We start from the raw sequence: 15,064 nt of genomic DNA on the forward strand, positions 1-15,064 counted from the left end.
GTCTGTGCGGGGCGCTGGCGGGGATCTGTGCAGGTCTGTGCCGGGTGCTGGCGGGGAATCTGTGCAGGGATCCGTGCGGGGATCCGCGCACCGCGCTCGTCCGCGGCGTCCACCTCCCCCGGCTTTGAGGCAACGCGGGGTTTTCTGCGGTGGGTCTGTCAGCCAGTTGTGTCTTCCCGTGAAGTACGAGCGTCCTCCCTGGCTGCCCAGGTTTCTGGCGCGGATGGTCTTTCTCGTACTGGTTTCCGAGAGCTCCTCGTTTACTGAGGGAGCTGGCCCCGCGCCTTTCCTCTGTCCCAGGCAGAAAAGTGTCGTCTCCGGCTTTCTCGTTTGTCTTTACACTTCAACATACACGGTTTTGCCCGCTGGATTTTCACTCTTTGGACAAATGTATTTTTTTTTTCTTCGTTGGTTTTGTGTTTGGGCGTCAATAGTTGGCCCTTCTCCGTGTCACCCCCTTTCTTTGTGTGGGGGTCACACACACCCGCCCACCGCCCCCTCCCCCCTTTACCAGACCCCTCTCAGGGGCCTCTAGTGTCAGCGCAGTTGACGTCAACCTGCAGCCTTCGCGCCAAGCCGTCGGCAAGGCAACCACAGCCTGATTGGCAGGGCTCAGAGGCGTGGCGAGGGGGGCCCGGGGTGGGAAACTCGGCCGCTGATTGGCCTGCGCTGGAGCCCCGCCTCTGCGGAGAGCCTGACAAGGAGTCGCGCGCGGACACTCAGTGCAGACGCCGGGAGCTGCGGGAGGACGAGGTCGGATCTGAGGAACCGGCATGTCCACGCTGGGCTGGTGGCGCCGCCGGGCGCCAGGGGCCCTGTGGGCGTGCTAGACCGTGCTCACGGGCTGCGCCTTGGTCGGGCCCGAGGCGGTGTGGTGAGGGGAGGTGAGTCGGGCTGGCGACCGCCCTGCATACGCACATCAGGACGGTGTCAGGATGCAGCGTGAGGCAGCATGGCAGTCACACGCCGCAGTCCGGGACCCTGGTCAGCTGGGGATGGGGGCAGCTGGTGGACGTCGCCTGGCAGGGTCCTCCCTCAGCGGGTCTGGGGCGCGGGTTGCCGCGCTTGCCGCAGGCGCCATCTTGTGTGGCCCGCCGGGGTCCTGGGGACGGGCCGTCCCTTTGAGGAGGCCGCGGACCTGGGGGACTGCCGCGCCATTTTGCCTGGTGGAAGTGGGGGACGGGGACGGGTTGGCTGCGGACTCCTGTCAAGCCAGGCAGCCGGGGTGGGCGCTAGGAAGTGGCGGGCCGGTGGGTTTCAGGGCGCCTCCTCCGTCCTTAGCTGGGTCTGGGGACTGCAGACCACTGTGTCCATCCCACGGTGTCCCTGACAGGCTGGGTCTCTCGGGCTCTCCCTGCATCCCTGCCAGTCCTTGGGGGTGGGGCGTGTTTTGCCGCAGTGGCGGCGGGAGGAGCTACGGGCCGCCAGGGGCGGGGCCGAGAGCTTTCTGCCTGTGGGGTAGTTTCTCTGGGCTGTGGGAGGCTGGCGCCCCACCCCCGCCAGCCCTGGCACCGCCTTCGGTGTGGGCGGTAAAGTTGGCTGCACAGGCACTGTCCTGATTGGCTGGCTGCGGGTTGGGGCGGGGCCAGGGGCTGTTGAGACTGCGGCTTGCCTGGGCTACGGCAGCCTTGTCGAGTCCCGCCTACCTTGGCGCCATCTTTGGTGGGGTGGTTGAGGTTTGCCGCGCAGGCGTGATGGTGACTGACTGGCCGCCACGGGCGGCGGGGTCAGGGGCTGTGGTGGCTGTGGTGTCCGTGTTCTGTGCAGTGATGGATGGCTGCAGGGTCTGGACTACTTGGACCCTTCTTTGCTAGTCAAGGGTCTGGCTGCAGAGGCTTGTCTTGATGGTGCCACCCGGATTAGCTTGGTGTCTGGACTCTGACTTCTGAGAATGGGCCACGGCCAGTGACTGGGGGGCCGTTTTATTGGCTCGGTCCATGTGTGTGGTCTGGAAACTCAGCGTCTGCTGAAGCCAGGCATTGTACCTCAAGTTTGCCGCGGCGGCCACCGTCGTCGTGAAATCATTAGTCCTGCGTGACAGGGCTACAGGCTGTTGGCGTGCCCGCTCTTTCTCCTGTTGTCTGGGGACAGTTTGCACCCTGGGTGTGCCTGGCCTCATCATTTGGCTGGAGGAAGTGCTGGGGGCGCGGGAGCAGCGGAGGTGTGTGACGCAGACCCTGTCGGCAAGGCTCGGGGGGGACCGGGACTGACCAGGGAGGCCCCGCCCACTCTGGCTCTATTTTTGTTGGTCGATAGGTGGCAGCCGAGACTTACTGCGCAGGCGCCGTCTCGAAGGCCAGGGGCGTGTCAGGGGGAGGACCCAAGAGGAAGGGCTGCAGAGCTCGGCCCACTTTAGCACTGTTTGGCCGACAGGCGGCAGCCGAGACTCATTGTGCAGGCGCCATCTTGAGTGACAGTGGGGCTGGCCGCAGGGGGCGGGACCAAGAGGAGGGGCTGCAGAGTTCGGCCCACTCTAGCACTGTTGGCCGACAGGTGGCAGCCGAGACTTACTGCGCAGGCGCCATCTTTAGTGACGGTGGGGCTGGCCGCAGAGGGGTGGGGCGGATCTAAGGGGAGGGGCTGCAGAACTCAGTCTCTTCTAGTACTGTTTGTTGTCTGACAGGTGGCAGCCGAGACTTACTGCACAGGTGCCACCTTGAGTGACATTGGGCCTGGCCACGGGGTGGGGGCGGACCCAAGGGGAGGGCCTGCAGAGCTCAGCCCACTCTAGCACTGTTGGCCGACAGGTGGCAGCCGAGACTTACTGTGCAGGCGCCATCTTGAGTGACAGTGGGGCTGGCCGTGGGGGGCGGGCCCAATGGGAGGGGCTGTGGAGTCCCACCCACTTGAGCACTATGTTGATAAACAGCTGACAGTTAAAGCTTATTGCGCAGAAGTCACCATCAGTGATTTTATTGCCGGGAGCACACCCAAGGGAGGGTTTTCATGTTTTGAATGACTAACAGGAGACTGTAGACTCCTACCCATTGGGTGGCTAGGTATGTTGGCCTGGAGTGGCTCCCTGAGGCTTCTTGCACAGGCACCATCTTGAATGATGCCAGAGCTACGGGGGAGGGTGGCCCTGAGGGAGGGGCTGCCTTGTCCTGAATGACAGATGGGGTCTGCAGACCCATACCCACCCTAGCGGTATGTTTGTTGGTCAGGCCGTGGCTGCCGAGGCTTACCGCGCAGGCGCCATCTTGAGTGACTGGCAGAACTACAGGGGACAGTTGTGAAGGAAGGGCTGTCTTCTGATTGCTGGGACAGCAGACTCCTGCCTTTCCTTGTGCCATGCTGGCCAGTAGGTGGCTGCCGAGGCTTACTGCGCTGGCGCCATCATGAATGACCATGGGGTTGCAGGGTCGGCCTGAGGGTGGCGTTGACATGTCGAGTGACTAAGGGTACCTGTGGAGCCCTGCCCACCTTTGCTGGCCAAGAGGAGCCTGAGGTTTGCTGTGCGGGCGCCAGTTTGGCAGGCCCAGAATGTTTGCCGCCGTGGCCACGCAGCATGGCAGCAGGCACAGAGTTTCCTTGGAAGGATACCAAAGCCAACTCAGGGGAATGTGGGGACAGGGCTCACCTGTACAGGTCTCAGGGTCAGTCTGAAAAACGGGTTCAGATTTAGATATTTTAATAAAAGCTTGGTCAAGGCAGAATTTCAAATAAGAAAACGGAGGAGGCAGGCTGTGGACATGAAGTTTGGGGTTTGAAGGCTCTGAGAGCAGCAGACTTCATGCAAAGAAAAAGGTCTAAAAGCCTTTAAACTAGATAATTCAGAGCTGCAGACTGTTAGAACGTGGTATGGGAGATTATGGAGAGGAGGCTCTCAAGGCAAGTTGGGGCGTGGTTTTGGGCGGAGGGCGTGGGAGAGCTGGAGGGGCGGGGCTTCCTGCTTGGAGCCGGGAGGTGGGGCTGCGCGTGCGCAGAGTTCCTTGTGGCACCCTCACAGCGTCCTCTGGAGGACAGCGATGCTTCCAACACTGAATTAGCTTTCGCCATGTTTCTTTTAAGTATATCCTGGACTCCAGGGAGGTACTTCTAAACCTAGCTCCAACAAAGGAGCTTGTAAGTTCCTACTTTTTTTTTTTTTTTTTAGGTAGTAGGGAAGGTAACACGTTGTATCCTTCCTTCCCAACCAGGTGGTGAGAAAATTAAGTATGTACATCCACCGGTGAACAATGTTTTAATATAGAGTAGAGCTATAATTGTGAAGGTACTTCCCCCAGGTGCTTCTAATTGCGTACCCTGAGGCACAGTGGGACTTGAAATAGGAGGTGTTATCCACTGGGAGCATATTGTTAATCTCTAAAAAGTTATATAAGGTTAAGGAATGATGTTACTACCTAATGATAGTAGTACTAAGGTCCAAGTATAAGTTAATCTTTTCATATTACTTAAATTTTTAGTACAGTTAAATTTCTGGCCCTGCATCACTGGCTATTAAATGGTAAAACTGGAGTTTTAATTCACTTTTCTAAGGGGTACGTATTGTTGCTACTCCATGTGGTCTTCATGGAAAATGTCAGCAGATGTTCTGTTTTTCAAAATGACATTACGATGGTCTATAATAGTCTGCCATGAGGTCTGAGATTGAGTACGCCGAGCATCTGCTTTTCTGTAAAGCGGGAACTAGAAAATTAAGTTTTGTGGTGAGGAGTGACAGAGACAATAAAAGTAAGATGTTAAGCAGTATATGGGGCATGTAATTAGTAAATAATAATACTACTTCAGCTATTTTTTCCTCCCAATTTTTGCCTGTAAAATGCATCCTTTGCTTTTAGAGGGACGGCCAATGTCACATAGCTAATAAGTGGGAAGTTGGATTCTTGAATTGATTTCTTAATCCAGAGCCCCGTGTCTTTATATTTTGCTCTTCTTGTTAGCGTTCTGATATACTCAGAAATTGACTTGCACACCCATTGGCATAACCTCATTGGGAAAAGGCTGTGATTACAATCCAATATATAACATGTGCCTCAGGGAGCAATGCCCATGGGCCCTTCCATCCTGGGAGGGAGAGCTCTTCTTCCTGGTCTGGTTTGACCTCTGTCACCAGAGGAGGTGGAGATGCACCTGTTATGCAGTCATTTTCAGCCTGAGGAATGTATATACAAAGTAAATTTGATGTCTCATGTTTTCTTTTCCTTCCCCAGCTTCGCCTTCTCGAGCTTCTACCTTTCTCAGAAACAGCTGGCAAGAGGAAGAGGGACTAGATCCAAACACTAGGTGGCCAGGTCCAGGTGAGCTGAATTCCCTTCTCACAGTGCCACACTTATCCTTGCAGTGAACACATTCTTCCTCATCCTGACACTTTCCTACTGTATCTGTGTTCCATATAGCCATGCAAGTGCTATTAGTGCTCTGAAAACTCAGACTCTTCTGGTGAATTGTGTGTTCGCTGAAATTCTCCTTGGCCTCATGCTTTCCCTTTCAGTTTCCTTCTTCTTTTTCCAACACTCAGCTGCACCTTCAGGCCTACTCTTTCTCTCTTGTTGGGTGATTAAAGAAGCATGAGAGAGATTCATCGGTTCATCTATCAATCATGGCCCTGAGTGGGAAAGGAAGTATTTTCCTGGAGCTCATAGTCTATTGGGTAATGAAAAACGTTGAAAAAATAATTGTATCATCCATGTTTTTGAGAGAGAACATTCACTATGAACAACAGTTAACCTGAAAAAGTCCACATAGGGCCTTCCTGAGAAGGTCATTGAGGTTAAGGCTGAGTCCTCAAGAAAGGAGGATGGTAGTGTGTTTTGGAAAGAGTAATCTTAAGCAGAGGGGACAGGGGCATTCCTGAAGGATCCAGAGATAAGAGCCAAAAGTCTTTGATACCTGGAGCAAAGGAAAGAATTGAGTTGCATTTGAGCATGGTGGGGATTTTAAAGGTCAATTGGAACTGTGTTGTGAAAGGCCTTGCAGTCAGTGGTAAGTATATGGGCTTGATATGAAGCATAGTGGGAAACCTTTGAGGTGTTTTAACCATGAAAGTAAGATGGGAATCAGATTTGTGTTTTAAACACACCATCTGGTTGTGGGGTTCAGAAGGGAAGGGTGGAAACTGGTTGCGGGGAGATGACCTCAGGTCTGGGTTGAGAGATGATGGCTTGGATTTGGGTCAGAGCAGAGGGGTATGTGAAGTGGATGGATTTGAGAGAGGTACTAAGAGACTCAGTAGGGCCTGTACTCTTCTTTCATGGCTTGCTGACTTTTTCAGATAAGGTGCAGTGGGTCACATTATGTGGGGAAGTGGGAAAAATAGCAAAAGTTGTTCATTCCATCAACACTATGTCCAGTCTGGGACAGGACCTTGTTAGACTTTGTGTCTCTGGAAGTGGGTAACATAATCATTGGCCTCAATATCTGCTGAATGAGAACTCTAGTTAAATGGAGAGTAAGAAAACATGCTTACCAAGATAGGTGGCTATGCTGATGGTGTATTATCATCCAGAGAAAGGCTCATGTGCTGTCCCAGGTGGGTCCCTGGGAATAAATTGGTTTATTCCTGGCCTCAGTGAATGCTCCAGGTATCCAGTGTCTGGTGCTGAAGCCTGTGGAGACTTAGAAACCTTATTTCAGCTAGGGACTTATGTTAGTAGGTACACATGACTGAAGCTCAGGAGACTTATAGAAACCCTACTGACGTATTAGTTTATATCGAAAGATAATGTGACTAATGTACAATGTTCCTATTTTCTCAATTTCGGTTTATCAGTTTATGGTGGGAGATAACTACAGCAGGGACCCAAATACTCAAAAGTATGTATGATCAGCAAATTCTCTCCCTGTAGGCAGACCTACATGGGAAACGAAACCATAATGAGAAGGTTGGTTGGTGAGTATGGAATCAAAATGAGAGGATGCAGACAAGGTTTAATAGCACTGGCCTGTAAGGTAGCCTGGTGCCACCATCTGGTTGCAGTGAAGCTCTTGGTAGGCTTACTACGACACCAGAAGCCCCCTGTCTACAGTCCCCTTCCTCCCCAATTTCCATTCAAATTAGGTCTGACCGGAATAGCCCTTTCCTGTACATGGTTAAATGAACCATGCTTTGTGGCTTGCCTTTCCATGCCCTTCCTTTTTTTTGGGGAAAAAATATCTGATTAGCTAATTATTGACATTAAAATATGGTTAGATAAGTCGTACTGGCTCAGAAGATATTCTCTTTAAAGTAGCTTTATTCATCTTGAACTATTTGGAATCTGATCATTAAACTAAACTCTTAGATACTATTTCCTCTCTTTTGAAATTTTTGGGGAAACCCCACAAGAATCGACAACAACAAGGAAATTGTGCTGCAGTGTGGTAAGTGCTGAGCTTGTGTGAGAGAGGTAAGCCCAGGGTGATGTGGAGATTACCTGAGAGGAGCCATGTAAAAGACGAGAGGGTGGAGATCGCGGCCAGTGTGGTAGGGAGAGTGGTCATTTACTCTTTGCTGACACTCCCATATAAAATTGGTCCCCTGACAGCCCCCTGTTGTCCGTATGCTCCTGTTCATGGTCAATTGGACAAGACCGGACACCTAAGCCTAGAGCAGTGGTTCTCAAAGAATAGCTCCTGGAGTGCTTATTCAAATGCCTCTTTCCTAGAGATTCACATACCTCCTAAGTCATCACACATGGAAAGGCAGGTACATATTCATACGTACCTCAGATGGCTTTTGGCACCCCCAAGTTTGAGAACCACCACCCTAGAAGAACTTGAGCCATGGTGTGCACTTGCAGATTCGGAGAGCTTGGGTTGCTTAGTCTGTTGGCACTGGGTACTTCACCGGGTGGTGAGGTAGGACTGGGACGGGGGCAGCATTTACCCATGTGCATGCTGAAGTAGAGAATGTCGGTCTGCAGAAAGAGGCAGGAGAATGGAGCAAACGAGAAGAGAGCGGAGACCACACACCATGCTGTCCCTGAGAAACGAAGAAAGTAACTTCCTCGCTTCCTGACTTTAAAGTTCTCAATTCCAGCCCCCTCGGATGAGGTAGGTAGAATGAGTGAGGGGGCTGAATCTAGGTGCACCGTGATGAGGGACCAAAGTAAGTAAGTAGAGTTGGGGTTGAAGAAGCTCTCATGGAGCTTCTATCTCAACTGATGGGTTATGGGGAGCCTGAGGTCAAACAGCGGGGTCACGGGATTTCTTTATCTCTCCTTACACGTCCACTCACGTTTCTAAGCCTCTGATATGTGTTCTTTAATTGAGTTTTTCCCAGTTCAAGTGAACACTTGACCTATTGATCCTTTGATTGAGGCCAAAGACACCATGCTTATAGCAGGGATGCCTGATGAATTCCATCTTTATTTCAGTTATGTTAATTGTGAGACCCATATTTTTGTTTTCTATTCATGAAATGGAGAAGTAAAGTGCTTTAAAACATTTAAAGAATAGCACTAAAACTGCAGTAAAAACCACAATGGCGACACTGTTCTAATAGCATCACTGCCCTGTGGTTTTAGGTGGTCAAGCTCATGTCTGAAATTTACTCCACGTAAAATGCTTATAACACATGTAACATTTCATGGTTAGATGTCCAGTGTGTGTAAGAACAGATATCTGGAGGTTAAAGACAGCGAGAAATCTGTCAGCCCTTCCACCCAGGGTGGAGAGTGAGACTAGTTTCCATCATTTGTCTCTTCTCTTTCCCTCCCTTGGCCCCTAGGACCAGAGTCAGGCCTGATCCCTTTGTGTCTCCACCTTTCCCTGTGTCTGCCAAATGTGGTCAGACCTTTTAAGATCCTGCCCTTGGCTACTACTTAACCCATTTACTACTCCACAGAGAGCAGAGGGAAATGCATAGGCTTCAGTAATTAGGGCCATGTGAGGGTCCACCTCCAAGTCAGAAAAGGTGATGGATGTGCCATGTGGCTAGAATTCAGTTTGCACTGTAGGACAGAGGGGAGGGCCTGCGTGTGGAGTGCTATCAAGTGGTGCATGGGCTTGAAGAGGGTGTACAGATAGTGGAGACTCCATGAGACCAATATGAGGTGGCCTGAGGGGGAGAATGAAGTGTCAGAGTAAGCAGGGGCCATGTCCTGAGGACCACCACAGCAGAGGGAGTGCCGATAAACAGTAATAAGCAGAAAGGAAAAGGCAAGACAAACAGCAATTGAATTTACTTCCAAATTTTATATTCAAATTTTTTTTTCAATTACAAACTTAGGATAACATTTGAACTAAAATACAAAATGAAATGGAAGTATCTTTTATTACATTTTTTAAAATTTTCCCCAGTTTATGAAGTCTTTATACAAGTTTTAATGTGGAAGTTTTTTTCTGATTTAGTTTATACATGCTTCCACATGTTTAAATATCTGTGTAGTTTATTTTAGTGTGTGTTTTTATTTTAACACACGTGAGATCATACCGAGTTCATTAACATTTCAAACTCAAGCTATAAGAGTGCAGTTTGTAGGATGTGAAACAATGGTTGGGGGGGGGGCATGTGATATACCATCTGGAGAGTTCATAGAATGTGTCCACCACGTTTTCAGTCTCCATTTACATGGGTGTGTTTCTTTGTGTGTGTACACGTACTGCTTTGTAGCTGTTTAATGGTGTCTAAAAGAATTTCCATATAAATACATTTCTGTCTATAGCATTGCTTTCTAAGGACTGCATTATATTCCTTTATGTGAACATTTTCATTGTTTTTTTTTTACGTACATATAAATGCCACGTGTGCTGTACAATTTTATACCTTAATTTAATGCTTCAAAAGTTTTTTTTTACATTAGTGGTTTCTCTCAAGTTTAAATAAACCAGTGTGTCTGTAGAATGTAATACTATGTGGCCTTTAGAATGATGTAGATCTGTGTGCACTAATATAGAAAGATAACCATCATGAATTACTAGGTTTTACAATGCACACAAGGGGCACCTGGCTGGCTCAGCGGGCAGGGCATGCAACTTTTGATCTTGAGGTTGTGAGTTCGAGCCCCACGTTGGGCGGAAAGTTTACTCAAAAAAATAAAAATAAAAAGCACACTCATGCAGAGCTCCTCATGTGATCTCATTTGGGTAAAGATGAGATGCTACTCCGTACCTGGATGTTAGAAGTTTTAGTATAGCAACAAATTTGATCAATGTGTATGGCTTGTAGTTTCTACATTAAATACTCTGTAATTGAACATGGTAATCAGAAAATGATAAAACTTTGAAAACATGACTTAATGGCTACGTAACATTCTACTAAAGATTTTGTCTGTTTTCATTCCTTCCTATTTGAAAATTTTGGAGGAATGCTGTGTTTTGGGTGCGCTGATTTATTTTGGTGTGAACAAAGTATGTTTGTTATTGGCCTTAGTGGCCTTAGCCTTCCAGTGATGTGTTGAAATACAGAATTTCTTGTCAGGAGGCCAGACGCCAACACTGGTTTTATTATTCTTTCCTAATGTCAAAGGCTATCTCCAACCTTCTTGGAAAGCATACTTGAATAACCGGCAGAAATTAAAGTGTTGGCCGTCTCCTCTTATCACTTTTGTTAAAATTACTTTACTACTTAGTCCCCAGAAAGTTCATAGTTTGTATTTAAAGAGTTAATGCTTTCCTGACTGAAAGACCTTTCTTTATTGTAAACTAAATCCCACATGTGTATTACTACTTCCATGCAAGTCAGTTTTTGGACTGCGTTAGCTCTGTTAGTGTTATTTGTTCTAACACTCGCATCATTGTGTTGGAAAGAATACTTCATGTTTTCATATGTTTGGGTCATTTTACAGACACCCCCCTGCTCCCACCACACACATACCTTATTCAAAATTCTCCTGTTATTTTTGTACACTTATTCACCTAGAGGAACTGGATTCTCATTTTGTCGAAGCTCCCCACCCAGTTAATGAATTTTAATTTATGTTCAGAGAAGGATTGACAACAATTTCCACATTCCCATCTGAAAACATATGTTTTCATTTATTTAGGACTCGTTTTATGTTCCCTTGTACATTTAAAAATTTTTGTTTGGAGTTGCAAATACTTAGTAGAATTTATGGGAATTTATTTTGTTATTAGTGGGATTCTTTTCTTGTATTTATTGACAAGGTTTTTCAGCTCAAAGTAATGCTTTTTCCACATGATGCCTTTTATTTTTTCTTTCTTCAGTTGTGTTTGCTAGGTTTTTTTCCAGAATAGTGTTGAATGGTAGTTGTGGTGGAGGACCTCCCTTCCTTGTCCCCACCTTTAGTTGGAATAGTTTCAGTGTTTAATGTGCTTCCTTGCATTTATTTGAGATAAATCTTTATTCTTAAATGGTCTCCTGGTTTTACTTTTGCTAAGAACATATGAGGAGAGGCTACTGAAGTTTGCAAATGCTTTTAAACGTAAGACAGTGCTCACGGGGTCCCCTCCCTTCCCCCTTTAATTGATCATATAGAACAGTCCACTGGAATTGGGTTATCTTCCTTGTATTCCTGGAGTAGGCTTTCATTGTCATGGATTATTTAGACTTTTCTAGATTGGATTTATTAAACATTTTTGCATTTAAGTGCAAACAAATATTTATTGAACACCTTCTCTGTGTCAGTCCTGTCAGGATAAAATACAATGATGGAAAAGGCAACAGAGGCCTTGCCCTCAGGGACTTTGGGTCTAAGCGCGGGCACTCTCGTTTCTACTGGGTTCATGCATCTTCAAGCACATCTCTCATAAAATGGGTAAATTGTTATTGTTGGCCTTTCTGGGCTGTCCTTGGAGGGTTCCCCCCTCAGCCTCAACATTTCATGTTATCATATCAGGCAAACCTTTAGCCAACTCCTTTTTGATGCTTTCATCTCAGCCACCTCCAAACCTGTATCTTCTGTTTTCTTCAATGGTAGGCGTGGCTGTTGCCATGGAGGCAGAAGCTGGACTGGGGAAGTGGGGGCGAAGTGGGTAGAGCAGTTATGCTTTTGATTGGCCAGAGGCGCTGTCTGTCACAGGACGAGTTCACGTGGGATCTGGGTCTTCCTGAGGGTAAGGTGAGTATGGGGCCCTGGCAGGTTCTAACTCAGCATATCTGGCCCCACTCTTAGTTGCCCTTTGGACTGCAAATGGAGGACAGAGTGAGTCACGGGTAAGGGTTGGGTCACTTGGCCAGCAGGGCACCTAACCTCATCTCGCAGGGCTCACCGGCTATCACGTACCCCTGTAGGAGGACGTTGACCAGTCTTTTCCTGAGTTTGACGCTTGATGACTCTGGTAGGACTGCAGTTATACAATAACACATTGACAGCATAATACTCTGACATGTGCTTGTCCCTTCGCATGGCTCCATGTGTAAAATGGTGTTACAAGCCGTCATTTACTGCAGCAGCTTTTTAGCTCTGCAGGTGTTAGCTTTTATAAACTGGAAGTCAGATACACATATAAGGACTTAATTGTAGTGGGCAGCCAACTTTTTAGCTCTTATTTTTTTCTTACTAGTATTTTATTTACTTGACTGTCCTTAAATGGAGACTTGGCGGTTCAAAAGGAGTGGGCATTTTTAATGTTTTTAAATCGTATGCTGAAGCGGCATCCAGAAACATGGCTGATGTCTGCACCAGCCGGCTTCTCACCAAAATCAGTTTTTCATTTTGATTTTTATTTTTGAAATATTTGCCCATTTGATAAGCCAAAAAAATATTCACTGCAGTATTTCACATCTCTTTGATTTCTGATGTGACTGTTGGATCTTACCACTGATTTTATGAACTGTGTATTTTTATTTTCATGTTGAGACACTTACCTTTCTCTTCTTTCTAAGAGCTTTTCACATTCAAATATTAACTGTCATCTATGTTGCAAAATATTTTTCCACCTCCTTTTCTAGTTTGTTTTTATTTTGGTTGCTTTTTATAGTGTTGCAGAAAATTTGTTACCTGTTTTTATTTTCACATCTGCTGAGTAGTGGTCTTTCAGTGGTCTCTGCCGTTGGAATTCTGCTTGAGCATTCTCCTCCCTGTACCTGTTCTTTGCTGTTGTAAACAGTGCCTCTGCGAACACACTTGAGAACTGTATCTTTGTGCACATGGACAGATAGGTCTGTCAGTTAGGTTTCAGAGGTGGAATCACTAGGATAGGGAATGGCATTGCGTTTATGTACTAATAATTGCTGGAGACCTGAGGAATATATTCAACTTACAGCTGCAATTTTCATGTGTCATTCTTGAGTATCAGAAGTTCCAAAGTTGATTCTTTGGGGTTTTTCTAAATTGACTGCCATCTGCTTTAGGGTATGACATTGGACTCCAGCAGGGTGGGATGGGTAGGGAAGGGAGAAGACCCCCTCAGGGTTAAGGTGTCAGTGTTGCGTGCACCCACTCAGTGGGCAGCACAGTCGCTAAGGCCTCTAGTGCTTTTGTTTATTGTTTTGTTTTAACTTTGAATTTATTTTTTTGACTAGGTAATACATGCTCATGGTAAAAAAATAAAATAAAAACAAAAAACAAAAGGAGAATATACAGTGAAAAAGTAAGTTTCCCTTCTCTCCCTGGGCCCCAGTTCCCTTCCCCAGAGGCAATCACTGTTAATCATTATTAATAGTTTCATATATATCCTTACAGAAATTGTCTAAGTAAATGCATCTCTTTTTGTAGTTTCTTAGAATGCTATACACATTGTTGTGTTCCATTTTGCACTTAACTACCTTAGAGATCATCTCATATCCATTTATTTATAATTTGCCTCATTATTTTAAAAGGTTTCGTAATCATTATATGAATATGTACCATATTTTGTGCATTGTCAGCAGTGCTTCAATGAATATATTTTGCACATATGTCATTACATCTCTGGGATAAATTCATGGAAATAGAATTTATAGGACAGGGTATGTACATTTAAAATTTTGATAAGTTATCTAAATTGCCCTTTATAGAATCTATATTGCCACAAGCACTATGTGAGTATGCCAGTTTCTTCATACTGACATATATATTGTCTGTCTGTATGATTACTCTGTTCTCAAGGCCATTTTTTTACTCTGAGATCTCAAATGAATTTCCTGTGCCATTGTGGGAAGGAGTTGTTAGGGTCTGATTCTTTTTTTAAGGTTTTCCTGTTAATTAAAAAAAAAAAAATTAATGCTCTTGCTGACCAAGGGCTGTTTTGTTGCCCTGGTTAGAAAAATCTACACATACATTTAATGAAGATCACATTGGTTTACTCTAGTCCTGAATTTCTTGAGAAAAGAAATGAGTGGATTTTTGGTGTAGAATTTGGCATCTACCTTGTGATAGGATTCTTAAGGGTAAATGGTCATATTAATGAATAGGAAGTCCTCCATCTCTTTTCTGTGTTCTGGAAAGGTTTTTATCACATGGTAAATTCATTGCTCATGGAAATTTTATGGGAGGTTGCTCCTTAAATCAGTTCATCTTTTTAAATTTCTTCCCTAGATTCTCCTCTGCTTTCTAATCAGGTTTGCCTATTTATATGTTCTTAGAAAAATTGTTGATTCCCTATCAAACTTTTTAACCCTACAGTTCTTGTAGTTTTCACTTACTGGTGCTTCATACTTCAAATATATGCTTACTGGGAAGAAAAGTTAACATAATAAAGAAGTACATTTATGAAGTCAAAGTTACCTTTATATCTCCAGATTTTATTGTCAGGTTAGAAGAGCCCTTCCCTATTCCATAATTATAAAAAGTAATCTTTTATTTATTTAATCTTGATTTTAGTTTTACAGTTTTTATATATAGTATGACCTTCTTCCCTAAGCAAATGATGGCTAGTTTTCCAATATACCATTCACCAAAGAAATTCGTACATTCCTTACTAGTTTGTAAATGCCACTTTTCATGACACTACTGGATACTCGACTATATATGGTCAACTCAGACTAAAATTCCTAAATGAATCCATTTTCTTTTTGTCATAAGTTACAAGTGCATCTTTTTTGTTGTTTTATTTCTTTGGCTTTGATGGTATACACAAAACCATCATTTGTTATTTTTATGTAGTCTTTCTGCCTTTAGGCATGTTATAAAAGAACTTTCTCACCCTGAGATTATGTTAAAGTATTTTTTAAATGTTGTGTATTATTTTTTGGCCTTTTGATATATGAATTTTTAAAATGTTGATCCAAATGGAATTCTTGCAGGTCAGCTTTAGAACC

At 45.7% G+C, this 15,064-nt stretch overlaps 1 protein-coding gene across 19 annotated transcripts in view; it reads left to right on the forward strand.

Annotated features, from left to right (window-relative positions):
* Positions 1 to 704: 704 nt before the first annotated feature.
* The window catches only part of PEG3 (paternally expressed 3), a 32,939-nt gene continuing 18,579 nt past the window's right edge, over positions 705 to 15,064 (forward strand). For 3 of the 19 annotated variants that reach the window (XM_034639474.1, XM_034639484.1, XM_034639485.1), the window contains exons 1-2: positions 705 to 884; positions 5,154 to 7,974. The gene's annotated coding sequence lies outside the window, so the exon portion shown is untranslated. Of the gene's footprint in view, positions 885 to 5,153; positions 11,640 to 11,801; positions 13,417 to 15,064 lie in introns of all 19 variants that reach the window. The other 16 variants (XM_019805393.2, XM_034639486.1, XM_034639487.1 and 13 more) reach the window with 13 other exon arrangements.

Source organism: Ailuropoda melanoleuca, chromosome 12 (assembly GCF_002007445.2).
Source record: "Ailuropoda melanoleuca isolate Jingjing chromosome 12, ASM200744v2, whole genome shotgun sequence".
Lineage (NCBI taxonomy): Eukaryota > Metazoa > Chordata > Mammalia > Carnivora > Ursidae > Ailuropoda > Ailuropoda melanoleuca.